Raw genomic sequence first — 21,849 nt, 5'->3', positions numbered from 1 at the left:
GAGAAAATAATAAGCATTTACAGTGTCTTTTATAATTGCACAATTATGTTTACCTCTACTTGTTCATGTAGATTTGAATTACCATTTGGAATCACTTGCTTTCAAGGGCAGGAACTTTAGTATTTCTTGTATGACAGATCTGCTGCCAACATATTCTCTCAGTGTTCCTTTATCTGGGAATGTCTTACTTTGCCTTTTCTTTTTGCCAGTACTGGGGAAAACTTTCGCACTTTTTTTCTGTTGCAGTATTGGGGGGGTGTTGAACTCAGGGCCTTGTGTTTCCTAGGCAGGTGCTCTACCACTCGAGCAACACTGCTAGATGCACCTGCTGTATATGGGATGTTTGGTTTGCAGTATTTTTTTCTTCTGGACTTTGCTTATGTTTTCCCTCTGCCTTTGTTGTTTCTAATAAGTTAGCTAAGGGGTTACATTGTAAGTGGTATGTTACATTTCTCTTTCTGCTGTTATGATTCTTCTCATTTTGACTTTTAACATTTTACCAAGTTGTATCTATTTATGGGCTTCTGCATTTATTCTATTTGGTTTTTGATGAGCTTCCTAGATAGTTAGGTTGCTTTTAAATAAATTTTGGAAAAATTTAGTTATTATTTCTTTGAATATTTTTTTCTTCTCCTTTATTTATCTTCTCATTCTATATGCCCACTTAATGTGTGTTGGTAACCTAATGATACCCCTCATTTCTCTGAGGTCTGTTCAGTTTTCTTTATTCTTTTCATCTACATTTTTTGCTTACATAATCTCTATTGATCTGTCTTTCTAATATTTTTCCTGCCACATCACATTTGTTGTTTAACCCTTCTAGTTGATCTTCATTTCAGTTCTTGTGATTTTCAAGTCCAAAACTTCCCTTGGGTTCTTTCTTTAAATTTTTTGTTCCTATTGTTACTGTCTATTTGATATCATACTATTTTCTGACTTTCCTTTATTTCTTTGCTTGTTGTTTGCTTTGGTCCTGTAAACATAGATGTAATGCACACTTAAAAATTTTTTTCTGTTAAATACAATATTTTATTGGTCTTCCAGGCAGTTTTTGTGGTCTGCTTGATTTCTGGTATGTAGATCATAGATCATACTATTTTACTGTAGATGATGTATACTTTGGTTCTTAAGGTGCAAGATCTCAGATTAAGATACTGCCTCAGGTGCAGCAAAAGAAGGACAGAGTATGAAGATAGTGAGGACTGATTTACTAGTAAAGTCAAAGTATGCCTCAAGATGTTGTGTGAGCAGTTCAGATAAGGATAGACTCAGCTGAAATTGTGGGATTTAGGGTTTTTATTACCCAATAAGGTGAGGTTTCTAGGTGACTCAAAATTAGGGCATTTCCATGTAGCTTATAATTTATATTTATAATTTGTGGCATCATGTTATTAGCAATAGAAAATAGACTAAGACAGAGATAATTAGGATTAACTGAGTTCACAGACACATGACTCTCATGATAGGATTATTATTCTTTTTAAAGGAGACACCAAAGAATGCCTCTCTTCCTTCCACTCTCTCCTCCCTCTCGCTTGTTCTCCTTCCTCACGTTCTTTGTCTGTGTATACACAAAGAAGACATCGTGTGAACATACAGTCTTATTTAAGCCACTTACAAGAAAAAGAAGATAATTCAGAATGAAACCTACCTTTCTAACATCTTGATCTTGGACTTACCGACTTACAAAACTGTGAGAAATAATTTACATTTTTAAACCACAGTCTGATGTATTTTTTATGGCATCTTGAGAAAACTTATTCAGGTATGCCTTGTAAGTTAAGCAAAAATGGTTATTGTCTTCAGGAACATTCCAGGAGAGACAAATGATAATAATTAATGACAGAAAAAATATATAAAATTACAAGTGTGAAAACACTGGCAAAGAAATACAGTGCCATATGAGCAAATATGAGGTCAAATGAAACCTCATTTGATCTAATAGAGAAATTTAGGAATTGAATATTGAATTCTGAAGTAGGAATAAAAAATGCTTTTTATTGAGGTAGGTGCTTACTAGGTCTAAGCAATAGGATTTACTGTCCTGAGATCAAGAATGAGAGAACACTACTATATTTTCTTTTCTTCTCTGTTTTTTTACCAGAGAGGTGACATGACCATCTTTGTGTTATGCAAAGATCTTTCTGGTAGCAGTGTGGAAGACATTTTAAGTGGTATTTTAAGAAAAGTGCCACTCTAACAAATAACCAATTCTCCAATTTTATGTGGATAGCAAGTAGCTATGAGTGTCTACATTAAAAAAATCAGAAATTTCAAGTAACCTAATCATGCACTTGAAGCTCTCAGAAAAACAAGAGCAAGTCAACCCCAAAGAAGTAAGCAGAAATAAATAATAAAGATCAGAGCAGAAATTAATGAAATGAAGACTAAATAAACAATACAAAGAATCAATGAAACTAAGAGTTGTTTCCTTGAAAAGATAAATAAGACTGACAAATCCTTGGCCAAACTAAGTAAAAGAAAGAGGGAGAAGACACATGGTAATAAAACTAGAAATGAAAAGGGGAATATTACAACAAATACTAATGAAATTCAGAGAATCATTAGGGAATATTTTAAAAAGCTATATCTCAATAAGTTAGAAAATCTTGAAGATATGGATAAATATCTAGATGCATATGACCTGCCTATATTGAATCAGTAGTATATGAACCACTTAAACTGGTCTGTAATAAGCAATGGAATTGATGCAGTTATTGCCTCCCAGCAAAATAAAGCTAGCATCAAGTGGGTACACTGTTGCTTTCTACAACATCTTTAAAGAAGAAAAAACACCAATGCTCCTCAAACTATACCATAAAATAGAAAGGAAAGGGATGCTATCTAACTCAATCTCTGAAGCCAGTATTACCCTGATATCCAAATCAGATAAGGACATAATAAAAACAATAGACCAATTTCCTTAATGAACATAGATGCAAAAATTCTCAAGTACTTGCAAACTGAATTTAACAACACATTAAAAAGATCATATACCATGAATAAGTTGGTTTCAGTCCAGGGATGCAAAGATGGTTCAACATATGTAAATCAATAGACTTAATACCGAACATAAATAGAATAAATGACAAAAATCACAAGATCATCTCAATAAATGAGAAGAGAGAGAGAGAGCCTTTGACAAAATTCAACATCCCTTCAGGATAAATAAAAACCCTTAATACACTAGGAATAGAAAGAACATACCTCAGCATAATAAAGGCAATATGCAACAAACCTATAGCCAGTATTGTACTAAAGGAAGATAACCAAAATCATATAGTACTTGAGTCCTTAGCCATGACAATAAGGCAAGAGACAGAAGTAAATGGTATAAAATAGGAAAGGAAGAAGCCAAATTATCCCTCTGTGCATATATTATGACCTGCATATAAAAGACCCTTATGACATCACCACAAGTTCTTATATCTAATAAACACATTAAGGAAAGTAGCAGGATACAAAATCAACATACAAAAATGAATAGCTTTTCTATATACCAATGATGAACAGGTCGAGAAAAAATCTCATTCATAATAGCTGCAGAAAAAATATCTAAGAATAAAGTTAGCTAAGAGATGAAACATTTATTATATGAGAACTGTAAAACACTGAAGAAAGAAATTAAAGAAGATAGAAGATGGAAAGACCTTCCATGTTCATGGATCAGCATAATTACTATTGTGAAAATTGTTATATTATCAAAAGCATTCTACAGATTCAATGCAATGCCCATAAAAATTCCAATATCATTTTTTACAGATATAGAAAAAGCAATCTTAAAATACATATGAGAGCACAAAAAACTTTGGATATTCAATGCAATCCTGAAAAAAAAAGAGTAAAGCTAGAGCTACCACAATACCAGACTTCAAATTGTACTGTATAGCCATAATAACCAAAACAACATGGCACTGGTAGAAAGACAGGTATGTAGACCAATTATATGGAATAGAAAACCCCAAAATAACCTCACACAGCTACAGTCATATGATTTTTGACAAAGGTGTCAAAAACATACATTGGAGAGAAGACAACCACTTCCATAAGTGGTGTTGGGAAAACTGGATATCCACATGCAGAAGGCTGAAACTAGATCCCTATCTCTCACCTTGTACAAAAACCAATTCAAGTTGAGGGGAGCGGCAGGGGGAGGGCGGCAGTGGGGAGAAATGTCCCAAACAAGGTATTCACATATGAATAAATGAAAAAATAAACCAAAAAAAAAAAGAAACCCCAATTCAAGCTGAACACCGGTGGCTCACTCTTGTAATTCTAGCTACTCAGGAGGCATAAGTTGGGAAGATTGTGGTTCAAAGCCAGTCTCAGGCAAATAGTTCATGAGATTCTATCTTGAAAACACCCAACACAAAAAAAGGTTGGTGGAGTGGCTCAAGTGGTAGAGCACTTGCCTAGCAAGTGTGAGACCCTGAGTTCAAATCCTAATACTCTCTAAAAAATGAATTCAAAATAGATCAAAGATGTTAATGTAAGTCTGAAAACTTTGAGAGTACTAAAGGAAAACTGTGCAAAACACTTGAAAATATAGGCATAGGCAACTACTTTCTTATTTCTCAGGAAATAAGAGCAAGAATTGACAAATGGGATTGCATCAAATTAAAAAGATTCTGCACAGCAAAAGAAACAATTACCAGATAGAAAAGGCAGCTTACAGAGTGGGAGAAGATCTTTGTCAGCTATTCATCAGACAAGGGATTAATATACAGAATACATAAAGAACTCCAAAATTTAAAAACCAAAACATCAAACAATCCAATTACTAAGTTGGCAAATGAATTGAACTGTTCTTAAGTACAAATGGCCAATAAATGCATCAAGAAATTCTCAACATCTTTAGCCATTAAGGAAATGCAAATCAAAATGACATTAATATTCCATTTCACCCCAATCAGAATAACTATCATCAAGAAAAGGAAAACAACAAATGTTGATGAGGATGCAGGGAAAAAAGGAACCCTTATACACTGTTGGTGGTAATATGAATTATTGCAGCCACTGTGGAAATCAGTATGGAGGTTCCTTAGAACACTAAAACTAGAACTACCATATGACCCTTCTTTACAACTACTGGGCATGTACCTGAAGGAATGTAAGTTAGCACACCTGTACACCTATGTTTACCACATAGGTGGTAAACACCTATTATTCACAATAGCTAAGTTATGGAATCAGTGTAGGTGCATGATAGCAGATGAATGGATAAATAAAATATAATAGTATGTAGTATTACTCAGCCACAAAAAAAGAATGAAATTATGTCATTGACAGGAAAATGGATGGAACTGGAAATCATATTAAGCAAAATAAGCCAGACTCAGACAGACGATAGTGCATATTTTTCTCATATGCAGAAACTAGTTCTAAAGAAAAGAGTAAACATGAATATAAATGGAGGACTAATTGGGAGAATCCATGGGAGGTGGGAAAGGTAAAGAGAGAGCAAAGAGGGGAGAACACGATTGAAGTACATTGTATGTTAGTATGGAAACATCATAATGAAACTAATTTAAAAATTGCAAGAAAGATAAAAAGGGGGAGGGGAAAAGAAAGCTAAGAAAGGGCCATAAAGTGGTGAATATTATAAAAGGATATTATAAGTGTGTATGAAATATCATAATGCAACATCCCACATTATACAATTATATGCTAATAAAATGTGGGAAAAATTATTCACATAACTTTCACAAATTTATATATTAATTGTGATTTTCACTGAAATCTTATTATGATTTTTAATATAAAGTGCTTACAGATATAAATTTGTAAAAATAATGTAAGTATGATAATGGATAAGCTGCATTTCTTCTCTAAAATAATTTCACATCATGTGAGTGCTATTGCTTTTCCCAGTTATTCATTCCTGTATAAAAAACTACTCCTACACTTAGTGGTTTAGAACAAATCTCGTTTTATTGCATTTCACAATTTTCTGAGTCAAGAATTTGATCAGGTCTCAGCTGCATAGTACTTCTATACTGTATAGACTGGGTTCACTAACTATTATTCAGGTTACATCTGGGCTTCTTTGTTTTAAGATGACTTTACTCCTATGCCTGAAACCTTAGTGGGAATATATCAAAACTGAGGTCACATGGGCCACTCTCCCTTTCCATATTGTCTTGGGACCTCTCAGTGTGATCTCTCTACCAGAATAATTGGACTATATATGTTGTTGTGTATCAAATTGTGTCCCATAAAAGTTAAATTGAAGTCCTAATTCAAGGAACCTCAGAATGTGACTTTATTTGGAAGTAGTGTCATGTTACATATAATTAAGATAAGGTCATACTGAAGTGAGGTGGCATCTATTGTAATATGAGTGGTGTCCTTATAAAAAGAGAAGAGACACAGAAACAATATACATAGAAAGAACTTCATGTGATGAGTGAGGACAAAGAAGGAATATCAAGGATTGTTAGCAACACCAAAAGCTGAAAAACTCATGGAACAGTTTCTGCCCTAAACTGAGAAAAAGAGAGAGAGAGAGAGAGAGAGAGAGAGAGAGCCTCACCAGCACCTTGATTTGAGATTTCTAGTTTTCAGAATTGTAGAGTATAAATTTCTGGTTTTTCAAAGCTAAGCTAACTAGTTTGTGGTACTTTGTCATGGAAACCCTAAGGAAATACACATGGCATCTCAGAATTCCAAGATCAAGTGATCCAAGAGAGTAAGTGGAATCTGCCACTGGATATTGGTACCGTAACACTTTCACCATATTTCATTGGTCATACTAGTTATTGAATTCCCTCCCAGATTGAAACAGAGAGGACATAGACCCAGTATTTTCATGGAAAGAGTATCAAAAATTGCAGTTACTTTTAGCCTACCATTTTGTATCTGTTAAATTTACATTCTTTTCTTTTATCTTTGTGTTTAATTACATCTATAATTCACAAAAATTTCTTTTATATCAGATAATGAAACTGTTGTAAATGCAGTCAGAAAACAACCCAATTCTTTTCCCTTCCTGCTCTTTGAACCTGTTGTGTGTGGGGTAGTTGTTTCCCTGATATTGAATGAAATCCTGAACAGACTCCATAGCTTGTCTGCTCTTACATATATAATAAAATGTCTCAGCCATTTTCAGCCACAGAACTTGTCCTATTTAAATAATTAACATGCCTTTTCCTGTACAATGATAAAAATTTCCAATTACATTCAAAATTACCATTCTCCCTTCACCTAGCTCTTGTCTGCTTTAGGATGGCTGCTTATGAGGAAAGGAGGAATGGTTATTATCTCTGGGTCCCCACCATGTCCTTGTAACCCACATCTTCCCTTGCTAGACTACCTCTAGTTTCTCTAGGGTTGGGAGAGTAAGTGAAAAGAAATGAAGAATAAAGAGGAAAAGATGCATTTGCCTTTATAAGTTGTACATTGTACAATTTATTTCACCATTCATGATCACCCTGATATGGAGGAGGAAAGAACTAACTTGTCTGATACGGACCAAATCTGCCATTTGTTCTTTTTTTCTTTTCAGGACAAATATTTAAGGTTGAGTCTCTTGAGGTGCACCTCCTATCTTTCCTCCTTTCATGGCTCTTGGAGTGTGCTTTCCCTTCACTTCTAACCTGGTGAGAAGGGCTTCAATGTTATATAAATGGTTTGAACATTGGGTCCGTACTATTCAAAGGACACAGTGGACAGTTGACGGGCAAAGTAAGGAATGTGAATACTTAAGTGACTGCTATTAAATAAGCCAACAGGTCATAAATAAGCAATTTAAACTTTGAGGCAATCAGGGAAATTTGAACACTGTTCAGAGATTTGATTGTATTAAGGAAATACTGGTAATTTTTGTTGCGATAATCATATTTTGGGTGTGATTTTTTAAAGTCCTTGTATTTAGTGATGCATACTTACAGGTTAAATAAATTTTTAACAATAAATAAAGAAGTTATTGGCCAAATATAAAACCTATTATAGAAATTTTGACCTGAGGTCATATAAAATAGTAATTTCTCCAAAAAGAGTTTTTGCTAGAGGGAAAGGTATGGGTAGAAATAGGTTGTAAATGTATCACTAAATGAGAGGACTTTCAAAATGCTAGCCAAAGCAGATGAACCACTGTATAAGAAGCCCATGAAAATGCCTATGAAAGACAAAAGTCAGAACAAAATGTTCAGAGGAAGTCAATACCACATTGATGGTTTGATTAAGTTGTCAAATAAGACCTTTCTTGCCACTTTACCCCTCTGCTATCAGAGGGAAAAAAATGGGATGAATATCTTAAATTGTATTTCATTAAATGTAAAAGATATATGGCACACAGAGAAATGGTCCTTCAAAGTCATGTGTACCCTTATCCCTGGAACCTGTGAATACACTATGTTATCTGAAAAGGGGGGCTTTAAGGTTGCAGATGGAATTAAAGTTGTTAGTTGAAATAGAGATGGAGAGATTATCCTGGGTCACCTGAATAGGACCAATTTAGTCATGAGTTCTTGTAAGTGGAAGAAGGCAGAAAGGAGTAAACAAGAGATATAGCAGGTTAAGAAGGACTTGGCCTGATATCGTTTGCTTTGACAATGAAGGAAGTTGACCAAGAGTCAAGGAATGTGGTCAGACTGTAAAAGATAGTAAGGGCAGGAAACAGATCCTTCCGTAGAGTTTGCAGAAAGGAACTCAGTTCTTTTGACACTTAATTTTAGCCTACTCAGACCCATTTCAGACTTATGACCTCCAGAGTTATAAGATAATAAATGTGTGTTGTTTTAAACCACTAAGTGTGTAACACCTTATTATAGGAGCTATAGGAAAACAATACAAGTACTAATACAAATAGTGGCATAGTTTTCAACCCAGCATAATATAAATAACACACCACAATATAAATTGAAAACAGTATTGGTTGGGACAAGTGAATGTGCATGTATGTTGACTATTCAAGTTCTTAAAAGAGAAAAGTAGCCAGAAAAAGCAAAACTACCTGAAAATTGTATTTTATTGAACATGTAATGAATTTTTTCTTGTCAGTATGTTGTTACAAAAATTTGTAAAGTAGTTGCATGAAACTTTAAAAGCTTTTGCATTATGTTTGAGTATAGCATGTTAAACTCCTTAGTAAACCAATCGTATTTTCCCAAAAGGTGTACAAACAATATCTACAATACTTTCTTTCTGTAAATTTAAAGAAGAGATCAAAAGTAAACAGGCACTGTTCAAAGATGAAGTCCAGATAACAATAATAGGTGAAACTATTACCAAGAAACTTATATAACTAATTGCAATGCTAATATCAAATACTAGTCTCAAAGAGTATGTTGAATAACTGCTTGGCAAACCCTTTATTAAGTCACAGGTCATTGTTGGACAGTGATATGTGATATGGGAGATGATATACTGACATCTATGTGTTCTGGCATTATTTTGCTTTGTAGTTGGACAAATCCACTGATGTGTACAATCCGGATCACTTCTTGACATATTATGATACATATATGAAGGAGAAATGCAGCACAACTTTTGGGTTTGTTTGTCACTGCAAATTTTATGCTAAGGAAGTATTGTTCTGTTTTTATTATTGATTTTATTCAGTTACTCATTTAATTGAATTGTATTTCATTTCATTATGTTAGTTTTTTATTGAGCTCTGATACAGATTGAAAAAGCTAGTATATACAGAGAATAAACTTTTGTATCAAAGATGGGCATTTCTACACAATGACAGGAGTTCCTTCGGATGCCAGCATACACACCGTTTTATTCACAGGGAACAATTGGTGGTCAACCATATTTGCCTTTGTTATTTATTTATTTATTTATTTTTGGCAGTATACTGAGGTTTGAATTCAGAGCCTCATGCTTGCAAGTACCCTACCACTTAAGCCATGCCTCCAGCCCTACCATATGGCTCTTAATTTTGATTTGGTTTTGAATGACATAGTGCCAGTGAAATGTAAATTGATTAAATTATGGCCATTGCATATATTTCCTTTCAATATGTTCTATGGAGAAACGTAAAACAATTAGAAAAGTTTGATTTTCTACATTGAAGTACACTACCTGAAAGGTGCTTTCATAAACATTTTAAACAAAAGATAAGATTAAAAACAACATGAAAATGGTAATTGTAATGATCCCAGTTGAATTTTTTCTTTATGGCAAAGCTCTTTACTCAAATTATAATTGCTATGTTTATTACTGGACCTCAGAGGGCGGGGAAGGTGGGGTTCCAGGCTTTGGCACTTGTAGAATGTGCAGGAAGGGCCCTGGTGGTGGTCGCTGGCACCGTGGGAATTCCTCAGCAAGCAGAAATGAGTGGAGACAATTTCAGAAGTGTGGCTAGTGGTCCCTGGAGGTCACTTAAGGCCCTGGGGCTAAACCATTGTCGTGTCCAGCTGCAGATGCTGGGCGGGGGAAGGGCAGGAGTTCAGTCATGGGTACTGCAAGAGGGGGCCAGTATTTGACCCTTCAGTGAGGTCAACTCCAACAACCTCATGTACTCCAGCACCTCGATCCGCAGCTGGCCCCGCAGCTCATAGTGATGCATGGATGACACGTGCAGGAATTTCAGGTGTTCAGGGTTCTTGAGCCTGCTCTGAGAATGAAAGGACAGACAGACTCTAATAGCAGAGGTCAGAAAGATTTTATTTGTAGAGAATTTAGTTGGAGAAAAGAGAAGAGAAAGACTGCATATTGGGGAATGCAGGGGGACTCAGAAACCAGTGATCCCATGGGTCAGGGTGGGGAGTGGGGTTTTATAGGCTTTTTTGCATTGCCTGGGGGCAGAGATGTCTCTCAGGTGCAGACAGAGGTTTCCTGGGAAGGAGAGGTGTCTCCATGATCACTTATCACCTTTTGGGACCTCCTGCAGTCTGTCCTTTAGTCCTTCATTCCCCCCTCTCAATGGTCTCCCTAACTGCTGTTAGGGATAGGGATGACGAGGTCTATTCAGTAACTGCTTCCTGCTGACAGGGGGTGATGAAGGGGCCCGCAGCATCAGGGCTGGCCATGAGAGGGGTCGTCAAGGGGACCGCGGTAGTAGGTTGTTTTCATCTCCACCAGAGGCATTTGTAGTTTGATGGATTCTAGGCGAGAAGAAACAAACTTGACAAGTAAGTTTAAAATGTAAGGCCCAAATAAAATCAAGAGAATTAATGGCAACTAGAGGCCCCAGAAAGGGTAGGAACCAAGTCCTGGAGGGGAGCCAGGATTTTGTTTGGTCCCACACCTGTGTAGAAACCTAAGTCTCAAGAGACTGCTCCCAGAGCCACTTAGCCTGTTGGAGAATGTGAACTGCATGTTCCTCTACAATGTCTGGAGAATGTGAACTGCATGTTCCTCTACAATGTCTGGAGAATGTGAACTGCATGTTCCTCTACAATGTCTGAAGTGTTTATATATGTGTAACAGGAAGTACTGGCGATGGCACGTACCCACAGGAAGTATTGGCGATGGCACGTACCCCCCATTGTTTGGCCAAAAGAAAATCTAGGGCCAGGTTGTGGTTCATTACCATACAGGCAAGGGATGACAAAGACCTTTGCATGTCCTTAATACCAAGGCCTACCTGGTCTGAGGTGTCCTCTACCACTTTGGTTAGGTTTTTACAATTACATGATTGGCAATTACCCCATAACTGATTCCAGCAAGGACTGCAACTAATGCTATTATCCCTAAAACTATTAAAGTAACCTCTTTTATTTCTATGGGCAGCTGTTCCTATTGTAGTTAGCATTTCTCTTTTCTTCCAAATGGCTGCATGAGCATGCAGGATCAGGAAGGCATTCTTCAAATCTGTATAGATGTTGACTCTCTGTTCTTTTGACAGTCTTAGGGCTTCTGTTAGGGCCACTAATTCTGCCAATTGAGTACTTGTATTAGGAGGAAGAGGACCTGATTTGAGGATGCCAAATTCTGTCACAACTTCAAATCCTGCATGTCTGACACCATTCTTGACAAAGGAACTGCCGTCAATGTATAATTCTAGATATGGGTTTTTTTAAGGGCCGATCAGTTAAGTCAGGTTGGGCAACATAATTTTCCATAAGTACCTCCTCACACGAGTGCTCAGGATTTCTCTCTGCCTCTGGTAGAAGGGATGCAGGATTTAGGCTCTGACAGGTCCTTAAAGTTATTTTTGTCCCTCCCAGAAGCTGGGCCTGATATTTAAGTAGATGGCTGTCAGATAACCAAAGTTCTCCTTTTGAGTTTAAAATTCCCCCTAGGTCATGTGGGGTATAAACCATTAGAGGGCAGTTTAGGATAAGTTTCTGAGCTTCAGGCACTAGAAGGCTTACTGCAGCCATTGCTCTGAGGCATCCTGGCCATCCCTTGGCTACCTGATCTAACTCTTTGCTTAAGTAGCCTACTGACTGGGGAGTGATGCTTTGGAGTTGAGTCACCACTCCTAAGGCCAGTCCTCAGTTTTCATAGACATATAATTGAAACTTGTACTGGGAGACCCAGGGTGGGAGCTGTTATAAGAGCCTTCTTTAACCTGTGGAATGCATTTTCTGATTTGTCATCCCACTCAATAAAGGGCTGGGTATCCTTCTGTGCTTCCTTAAGGATTTGATATAAGGGCGTGGCTAGGTCTGCATATCCCAGGATCCAAATTCTACTGTATCCTGTGACCCCCCCCAAAAAGGCCCTCAATTGCTTTAGAGTTTTGGATAGAGGAAATGTCAGTATTGGACAGATTCTATCTTCTCCTAGAGACTTTATTTCTTTCTCCAGGACAAGACCTAAATATGTAACCTTAGACTGACAAAATTGGGCTTTTTCTTTAGAGATTTTATAACCTCTGTCTGCTAAGAAGTTTAGTAAGGACTCAGTGGCTCATGAAATGACAGGCTCATTTGATCCACAGAGCAGGAAGTCATCTACATATTGTAGCAGAGCAGCTTGTGGATATTGCCACTCTGCCAAGTCTTGGGTCAGAGCTAACCCAAAGAGGTAGGGGCTGTCTCTGAATCCCTGGGAGAAGACAGTCCAAGTGACCTGTCCAGACTTTCTTATGGGGTCCTCAAATGCAAAGATAGGTAGACTTTTAGGGTGTAAGGGAATTCAAAAGAAGGCATCCTTTAAATCCAGGACAGAGTAGTAAGCAGTACCCAGAGGTATTTGGGCTAAAAGTGTATAGGGATTTGGAACTACAGGGTGGAGAGGCACTACTGCTTTGTTGATCAGGCAGAGATCCTGGACTAGCCTCCATTTGTTGGGTCCCTTCCTGACACCAAGAGTAGAGGTATTATATGGGCTGGAGCATTCTATTAGCAGTCCCTATCTCTTTAAGTCTTTGATTATGGGAATTAGCCCCTCCTTAACATCTGGCTTTAAAGGATATTGTTTTTGATGCTGAAACCAGGAGGGGTCCTTGAGATGAATTAGGACTGGGACAGCTGTTCATGCCCCTTCCACAGTGTGTCCATTTGTCAACACTGAGGGGTCTACTTGTTCCTCTATTAGGGGCAAGCAAAAGTACTCTCCTGGTGGTAAAAGAAGCTGTACCCCCAATTTAGATAGAAGGTCTCACCTTAACAGAGGAGTAGCGTTTTCTGGGACAATTAAAAAGGAGTGACAGAAATGAAAATCTCCCCAGGAGCAGGCTAAAGGCTGAGTGAAATAACACTCTAGAGGCTGGCCTGATATGCCTCTTGAAGCACCTGGGTCCCGGAGACAAAGAAATAGCTGAGATGCTGGCTCCAGTATCGATAAGGAGGCTGACCTTGCGCTTTTACAGGGCTCCTCTGCTTTTATGGTGATTACAGAGCCTGGATGAGAGGCCCAGGGACCCGTCATTGGATGGGAGACAATGTGCCTTCCAATGATTTCCCTGGCAAATGGGGCAGGGTCCCAGAGGTAGCTTTCTCTAGGGGCACTCCCTCCTAAAATGGCCTGCCTGTCCACATTGAAAGCATGTCCTCGGGTTTGGACTTTGCCCCGGGGGAGCCTCTCTGAGCACTGTGATCAGAGCCTCCTGCCACTTATCCTTTCTCTTTTCCTTTTCCAGGTTCTTCTTTTCTTTTTCTAAGTCCCTGTTGTAGTATACAGACGTGGCTACATGGACCAATTGGTCTAGATCTCTGCTCCCTTCAGTCACCAATTTCTGAAACTTTTTATGGATATCTATTGCTGACTATGTTAGAAATTTATCTTTTAGGATGATTTCCTCTTCCTGTGTCTCTGGTATAATGTTGGTATGCCTTTGTAAAGCATCCTTAAATCTGTAGTAAAGCTACTGGGGTTTCTAAGGGTTCTTGCTGTACAGCTGTGACTTGGGATTAATTAAGAGGTTTTACCTTGGCTCTCCTTAGACCCTCAAGAATGCAGTGGATGAAATGGTTATGATTCCATTCATCCTTGTCATTTTCAGGGTCCCACTTAGGGTCATACCTAGGCACTGCCTGATCTGTTGGAATTGGAAGTTGAGGTTCCCTTTTAGGTATCCAATGTTTTTGTCTTTCTTCTCCCTCCCCCTCCTCCTCCTGTGAGGGCCCAGACAGGGCTGTAGTAGGGCCACTTTTATCTAAATGATAATTGTCTCCAGCTGTGACTGCCTGATCTAGTACCAGCTATTTTTCCAGCGAAGTGAGGGTCTGAGATAGCAATAGCATTACATCTTTCCAGCTCAGTTCAAAGTTTTGGCTGACTTCTCTAAATGCCTGAATGTACTGATCTGGATTTTCTGTGTAATTTCCTAAATCTTTTTTTATTTCCTTAAGTTCACTCACTCTAAAAGGAACATGAGTACTATCCTCTACAGGAATTAACTGGAGGGGGTAGAGTCCTGTGGGACTAGTGTGTGAGGTGGCTGGGTAAGGGGGAAGAGGGGGAGCTGATGGAGCATTAGATGGGTTTTTTGGTTCAAGGGAGTTTGGGGGCTTTTGCAAAGGGTTACCATGGTCTGGGTATCTAGCCTGCATTTGTTTAGCCATTCTGGGTGGTCTCTTAGGAAAAAGAACAGTTGAATATATGGAACTTCTGTCCACTTTCCCTCCTTTTTACAGAATGTATCTAATTGAAGAATGGTATTATAATTAATGCTCCCTCCTTCTGGCCATCTTTCCTCATCTCCCAGAGGATACTGTGGCCAAGCCTGGCTGCAGTAAAACTTGAGTAGCTTTTGCTGAAAACTTTCTGGATCAAGATCTTTCCAATGTTTTAATAAGCAGGCAAGGAGGTATCCTTCCTGGATCATTAAGGCTTGATTCCCCATCTAAAAAGGGAAACAAGGGAAAATTGGTCACCTTAACAGAGATTTCTCCTTTTATCTAGGCATCCTCAGATGAGGAGAAACTCTAGTGGGAGAGGGCGTCCCACTCTCCCTTGCTCCTTCCACTGCCACTCATGGGTAGAGTCGTGGAGGATTTACAGATAGATATCTCAGTTGCACCCACCCCCCTGAGATGATCTTTGACCAATCTCTCATCTATTTTGACCTACCTGTTTGCCTTGTGGCCCAGGTAGACCTTGTTCTCCTCTACCAGCTGAATGCTTGTAATTAAAAAAAAAAAAAACTCTATCAAAGTAACCAAGAGGGCTTGCATGGCCAGAAGGAGGACACCTGTAGAGGCATGGATGGGGACTCCTGATGAAGTAGACTTTTGTCCCCTTATATATCCTGTGAGGCATATATGCTTTTTATGAAAAGAGAGAGAGTGAGAGCATCTGGAGGTTTTTGCTCCAGTAAGGGGCAAAAATGGAGACCTGAGGTTTTTGCCTTTTAACTGCTTAAGGGCTGGCTATGGAACCTGTTTAACCAGTTAACCTGATGCTTGACAAAGACAGTTAAGCCTAAATTGGAGACTATCACTTTCTGGTGCCTGTAGGGATTTTCCCCAAACTCCCTAAAGAAAGAAGCTCACTGCTATTTAGAGCACAATGGGGTAGGGGCACTCATTCTGAACTGCCTGGAAAAGGGGAAGGAGAGGCTGAGGGTTGGGGGAAAAGAGAATTTCCAGGCTCAATGCATGAGGGACTATTGGTCATTCCTGCTGTCCAGGTCAATCCTGTCCAAAGGCAGTACTGGAGCACTGGAAGCAAGAGATGACCTCCACTCTCGGGCCATGGAAACCATGAAGAAAGCATAAGACATCTGCTTGCTGCAGACATGGCTGGAGGGATCCGTGACTTAGCTGCCTTTGGAGCCTCAGGGTGAGTCAGGAAGTTGCATCTCCAGCCTTTGGGTGACACCAGGGAGTGCCCCAGCCAGAACACCTTTTGTGACTTGAAGACAAACTTTCCTTTCCACCAGCTGTTTTTCGGACCTCCCCTTAAGCTGGTCAGATCTTGAAAGAGAGAGTTAGCATTTAAGGAGAGGAGAAAAGAAAAAGCCTCAGTGCACTGAAGTCAAGTTCCGCCCATGTAGTATTGGCAGTGTGGCATAATTCCCCACCTAGCATCCGAGTTTCCTCAGATTGCCTGCTGTACAGCTGTAGTGGGCTTGGAGCTTTTGCTCAGTTTCCCAAGGGAGAAACCCTCCTTAACAAGACAGAGAGAGAGAGAGAGAGAGAGAGAGAGAGAGAGAAAAGGTCAACCTGAGAGTTCCACCATCACTAGGCCATGGTGGGAGGTCTCTCCTGGAAAATAGACTCCACTGGAGTGCCAGACGCTCACGGTCACATTCCTAAGCAGCCTTTGCCAGTTTGGCACAACCTATACCGACCTCAGGTGATGGCTGGGACCTTCCTGCATCACCAAATATGATGCACAGATGACACATGCAAGAATTTCAGGTGCTCAGGGTTCTTGAGCCTGCTCTGAGAATGAAAGCACAGATTAACAGCAGAGGTCAGAAAGATTTTATTTGTAGAGAATTTAGTTGGAGAAAAGAGAAGAGAAAGACTGCATATTGGGAAATACAGGGGGACCCAGAAACTGGTGATCCCATGTGTCAGGGTGGGGAGTGGGGTTTATAGGCTTTTTTGCATTGCATGGGGGCAGAGATGTCTCTCACATGCAGATAAATGTTTCCTGGGAAAGAGAGGTGTCTCCTTGATCACTTATCACCTTCTGGGACCTTCTGCAGTCTGTTCTTTAGTCCTCAATAGGCTGCACACATGGTTCTGTGAGTGGCCAGCAGATCTCACAAGGACCGATCACCTTCTGCCCAGGCTCTAAGGCATCTCTCTGGATCTCCAGCTGATCCTTTGCTTACTCCAATGTGTAATAGGCAGACACAGCCTAGTAGCATCCCAGGCTTCTAGATGAGCACACATTCCAGGCCAACCTCCTGGGCCAGGGAGGGGTGGAACAGGAAGCCCCTGGAGTCTAGGCCTACACTGTAGTTTCTTGCCACCATGTGTGGTCTTCAAGTAACTGACCAGTAGGCAGATGAAGACGTGGAAGTAGTCAGTGTTTTTCAAGAGGAGCGAGATGTCCCTGAACAGCATGCAAAGGATGGAGAAGTCAGGAAAGCTGCGGATAGGCTGTGCCATCAGCTGCACCATGGATTCCTCCTTGATAGTGCACTGAGAGGCAGTTGGGTAAAGTGAATTTCTTAACTGGTTTAGTCAAGGAATATATTCAGTACTTTGAATAGTCAAAAACTATAATTTTAGGGACAAATGATGACAATTTTTAAGTATAAGTGTAAGATATCAGGATTCCTTGTCTTTTTCTTTTTTCTTTTTGGCATTACTGAACTTCAAAATCAGGGCCTCATGCTTGCTAGGCAGACAGGCACTCTAATCACTTCAGCCACTCCACCAGCCAGGATTTCTTAAGAAGATTAAACTGGTCCAGAGGTCCCTCCATCACCAAGATTCTTATTCTTACATAGTATTTGGTGGTTTCATTACTTATTAAACAAAAAAATGGTAAAATCACTTTCATATACTACAACAAAACATGAAGAAATTGTTTTCAGAAAAGAAATTTTCCATTCATTGCTATGTGTCCTTTTCAGTTCCTTGTTTATTATTCACTTGTGTTTTTTTTTTTTTTGCGGGAGAGTGTCAGTCTGTCCAGGGGGCTATGATGGTTTATCCCAGGGGTGGCTGTGGGCATACCGCATGCAACTTAAAGTGACAGAGGCCAATAGGAGAATTGGACCAAGAACTAGAGAAAAGGTCAGTTTGAGTAGAACAACTTAGAATGTAACATATATGTACATGAAAGCAATGCGAGGAATCACTCTGTATAGCTATCCTTATCTCAACTAGCAAAAACCCTCTCTCTTCAACAAAATTAGAGATAAGGGCAAAACAGTTTCTGCCTGGAAGTGAGGGAGTGGGGGGGAAGGGAGAGGGTGGGGGAAGGGGGGAGAAAGGACCCAAACATTGTATGCACATATGAATAAAAGATATAAAAAAATTGTTCCATTCACTTCCATCACCCATGTTAAAACATTCTACTTTCATATGACAGGGACTCAACAGTGAGAAATACTATTATGTAGATAATTTAGATTTATCATTCAATACAATCTTCAGAAACGTCTAAAAATAATTGATGCTGGTTTTGGGTAACAAGTCTGTATTTTGTGATTTTGCAGAAAGAAAAATAAACTGTGTGATTGACATCTATCATTAAACCAGATATACATAGTTTAAGACTATAAACAATTTCCCCTTTCTCACTGATGCTAAATGATTATTCTCAATTTTTAAATTGAATTATATTTTAATTTTAAAAATTGTCATTAATCTTTTAAAAATGACCTCTATTGGTAACAACTGCACATTCCTATACTGAAAATTTGATGAATACTGGAGTTCATGATTGCTGAAGCTCTTTTCTTGTCTATAATTCTAACATTTCTTCCAATAAATATAATTTTTTAAAGACAAGATCTCACTATGTAGCCTACGCTGACCTCAAATTGTGATCCTCCTGCTTCAGCCCCTAAGTGCTGGAATTACAGGTGTGCACGCCCATAACTGACTACTTCCAATAAGCATTCTGTGTTAGATAGAACCAATCAGCTTCAGGTACTAAAAGAATGCTAAAATATATAACATTTTTTCTTGCTCTTTAGATTCTCAATGTAGACAATAAGAAGCCAAATAAAAATTTGTATTTTATGACACAAAAGAAAATTTTTATATAAGATAAATACATACCTTTTGGTAACTCAAAAAGTCTTAGGTACTAAATTTAGCTGGGCATCATGATCGTTGCCAATAATCCCAGGGAGGCAGAGATCAGGAACCTTGTGGATTAAGGCCAGCCTGGGCCAAAACTTAGTGAGACTCTATTTCAACAAATAAGCCAGGTATTATGGCATGCACTTGTGATCACAGCTATGTAGGCACTGTAGGTACGAGTATTGCAATTTGAGGCTGGCCACAGACAAAAATACAAGACCCTATCTGAAAAATAACTAAATTTAAAAAAGGACTAAGTGAGAGAGTGCGTATCTAGCAAGTGTGAAGCCCTGAGTTCAAACTTCAGTACTGCCAAAAAGAGTGTATAGAAGGCAATCCTTCACAATATTTTTGATATTATGAATTTATAGAAAATATAACATCAGGACAGCAATATGAGAAGATGTTTTAAACCCAAGGCAACTAGTCCAGGGAGATCTGTTTGCCACAGGACCCTCTAGACATCCTCCAGGTCTAAATTTCCTTAGTCATACATAACAGTATCAGAGTAATAGGTATGAAAGCTATGTATGACATACCTTTGTTAAGAAATTCTTGTGTAAGGACAAAACACCTAATTTCTATAATCAGAAATGTGTATTTGAGGCCCTTGGCCTTTACCTAAAGAATAACAGGGTAGTTTTTGAGGTTTAGACAGAGGAGAAATAGATTTGAATTGTGCTTAAGAACAAAAAAAATTACATGGACCCAGTGTAAAAGATAATTTGCTTAATTTATGGTGAGTTATTTAATTTCTCTAACCATCACTTTTCTCATCTATTACATGGAATAGTAATTATCTCACAGGATTTTAAAGAAATAACACATTTTATTCATTCATGCAACAAATAAATATTAAAGCACAAAGCACTGAGTTAGGAATTGGGAATAAAGCAGCAACAAGACAGACATGGTCTCTGGCTTTATGGAACTCAACAGTTATCAGGGAACTGGTAGATGTTGAATAAGTAATTACAAGTGCAGAATATAAAAGTTGCAGATTAAATCTACTCTAGCTATATGTTGGGGGTGGGTGGAAATATCAAGAGACTTCCTGAATAAAAACTACATTTATTCATTCTCAGAATTCACAAGCAATTTGAACTTTGGAAATTTGTATTATTTTTACTAGCCCTTGGTAGCTCACGAAGGCTCTTATATGTCATATTTAAAATTTGGGGTTTTCAAGGCAAAACCCCACTGAACAATGAATACACTTAAATAATGAAGGACAAGAATGTAAAACAGATCATGTTAAGGAATTCTAGTGGGATGGAGAGTAATGAAGGTAAACAAAGAGGGAAAAGGAGGGTGAATGTGGTCAATGTATTTTCTATATATGTATGAATATGAGACATTGAAACCCGTCAAAGTCATTTTAAGAAGGGTGAGGGGATTCAGTATTTTAATTATGTTTTGAGTTGTGTAACCTTCACCATAATCAACTTTTTAGAGCATTTTTAAAATCCCAAAAGAAAGCCAGTGTCCAGCAGCAGCCATTCCTTATTGTTTTAGGTTGGTACTGACTAACTATGCTATAGATTTCCTTATTCTGGGCATGTCATAGAATTATAGACTGCTTTCTTTCACTTTATGTAGGATTTCAAATGAAGTTTCTATAATCTGCTATATTAGCACTTTTTTCTGTCATTACCTAATAAAGAATATGAATGTACTGATTTATAAATTTAAAAAAGAAGAGTGAGGTGAAGAGGGAGAATAATGGAGGGAAAGAACCACAAACCAGGGTACATTGTATGCATATATTGAAATGTCACAATGAAACCCTTTGTACAACTATTATATACTAAAATGTTAAAAATCTCGGGTTTTACTGTAGGAATAACAGAGAATAGCTTATGAAGTTTAAGAAGGGATGCAGTATGATCTGAATCATGATTAAGAACAAAATCCATACGGACACAGTATGCAAGATGAATCAGAAAGCCCTATACAAGGAGTTCTTATGCAATAATCAAGGTGATGGAGAATTAAATGATGAGGCCTTTGAGTAGGGAGAATGAACTGGCACACCTCAGATTTAATAGGAAATGTTAAGATTTGAGGAAGATGATAAGAATGATAATGTTGATGAACACAAGGAAAAAGATATTGCTCCCAATGTCATATTTTCTGGGAAATAATATTTGTAATACAAAACAGTTTCCTAAATTCACTTCCAATATACACCAACTGGGATAGTTTCACTCATCACTTTGTTTTCAAAACACTTAGTGTATTTATATTTACCTCTTCAATGTCTGTCATCCCTGGTAGACTGTTGCTTCTGTTAAACTGTCATGTTTCAGAATAGTCTACCTATCTATTCTTGTATAAGTTTGTGTGACTATGTTTTTGCACTTTTCATAGAGTAAGTATCTTGGGTCCAAGAGCATTTGAATTTTGAACAGGAACTGTAGTTAATTATAATGTAGAAATAGTCCATGGAAATATTTTTTAAATAATAATAATGATAAAATGAGCATCTGTAATTCATCAGTCCAAACCAAAAAAATATATAACATGAATGAAAGTTAAATTGATGTAATCTTCCCCTATCTTGTCTCACTATGTCCACGTTGGATATAAGAATTATTCTAAAGTTTATGTTTATCATTTTCCTCATTATTAAAAGTGTCTTATCATGTGTATATGCAAACTTCAGAATATACTTTTACTCTTTTAAGATGTATATAATTCACACATTATAAAAAGTATGTGATAAAATATTAAATGGATTCTTGTATATATATACAAAAATGGCTACATAGAATGGTTTTTAAAGGCTCCT

At 38.1% G+C, this 21,849-nt stretch overlaps 1 pseudogene; it reads right to left on the bottom strand.

Moving 5' to 3' along the window:
• Positions 1-10,396: 10,396 nt before the first annotated feature.
• On the bottom strand, positions 10,397-21,326 carry LOC109675681 (adenine phosphoribosyltransferase pseudogene; annotated as a pseudogene).
• Positions 21,327-21,849: the final 523 nt, after the last annotated feature.

The sequence above is a fragment of the Castor canadensis genome, chromosome X (assembly GCF_047511655.1).
Source record: "Castor canadensis chromosome X, mCasCan1.hap1v2, whole genome shotgun sequence".
Classification (NCBI taxonomy): Eukaryota; Metazoa; Chordata; class Mammalia; order Rodentia; family Castoridae; genus Castor; species Castor canadensis.
This window is presented reverse-complemented; position numbering and strand designations above follow the sequence as displayed.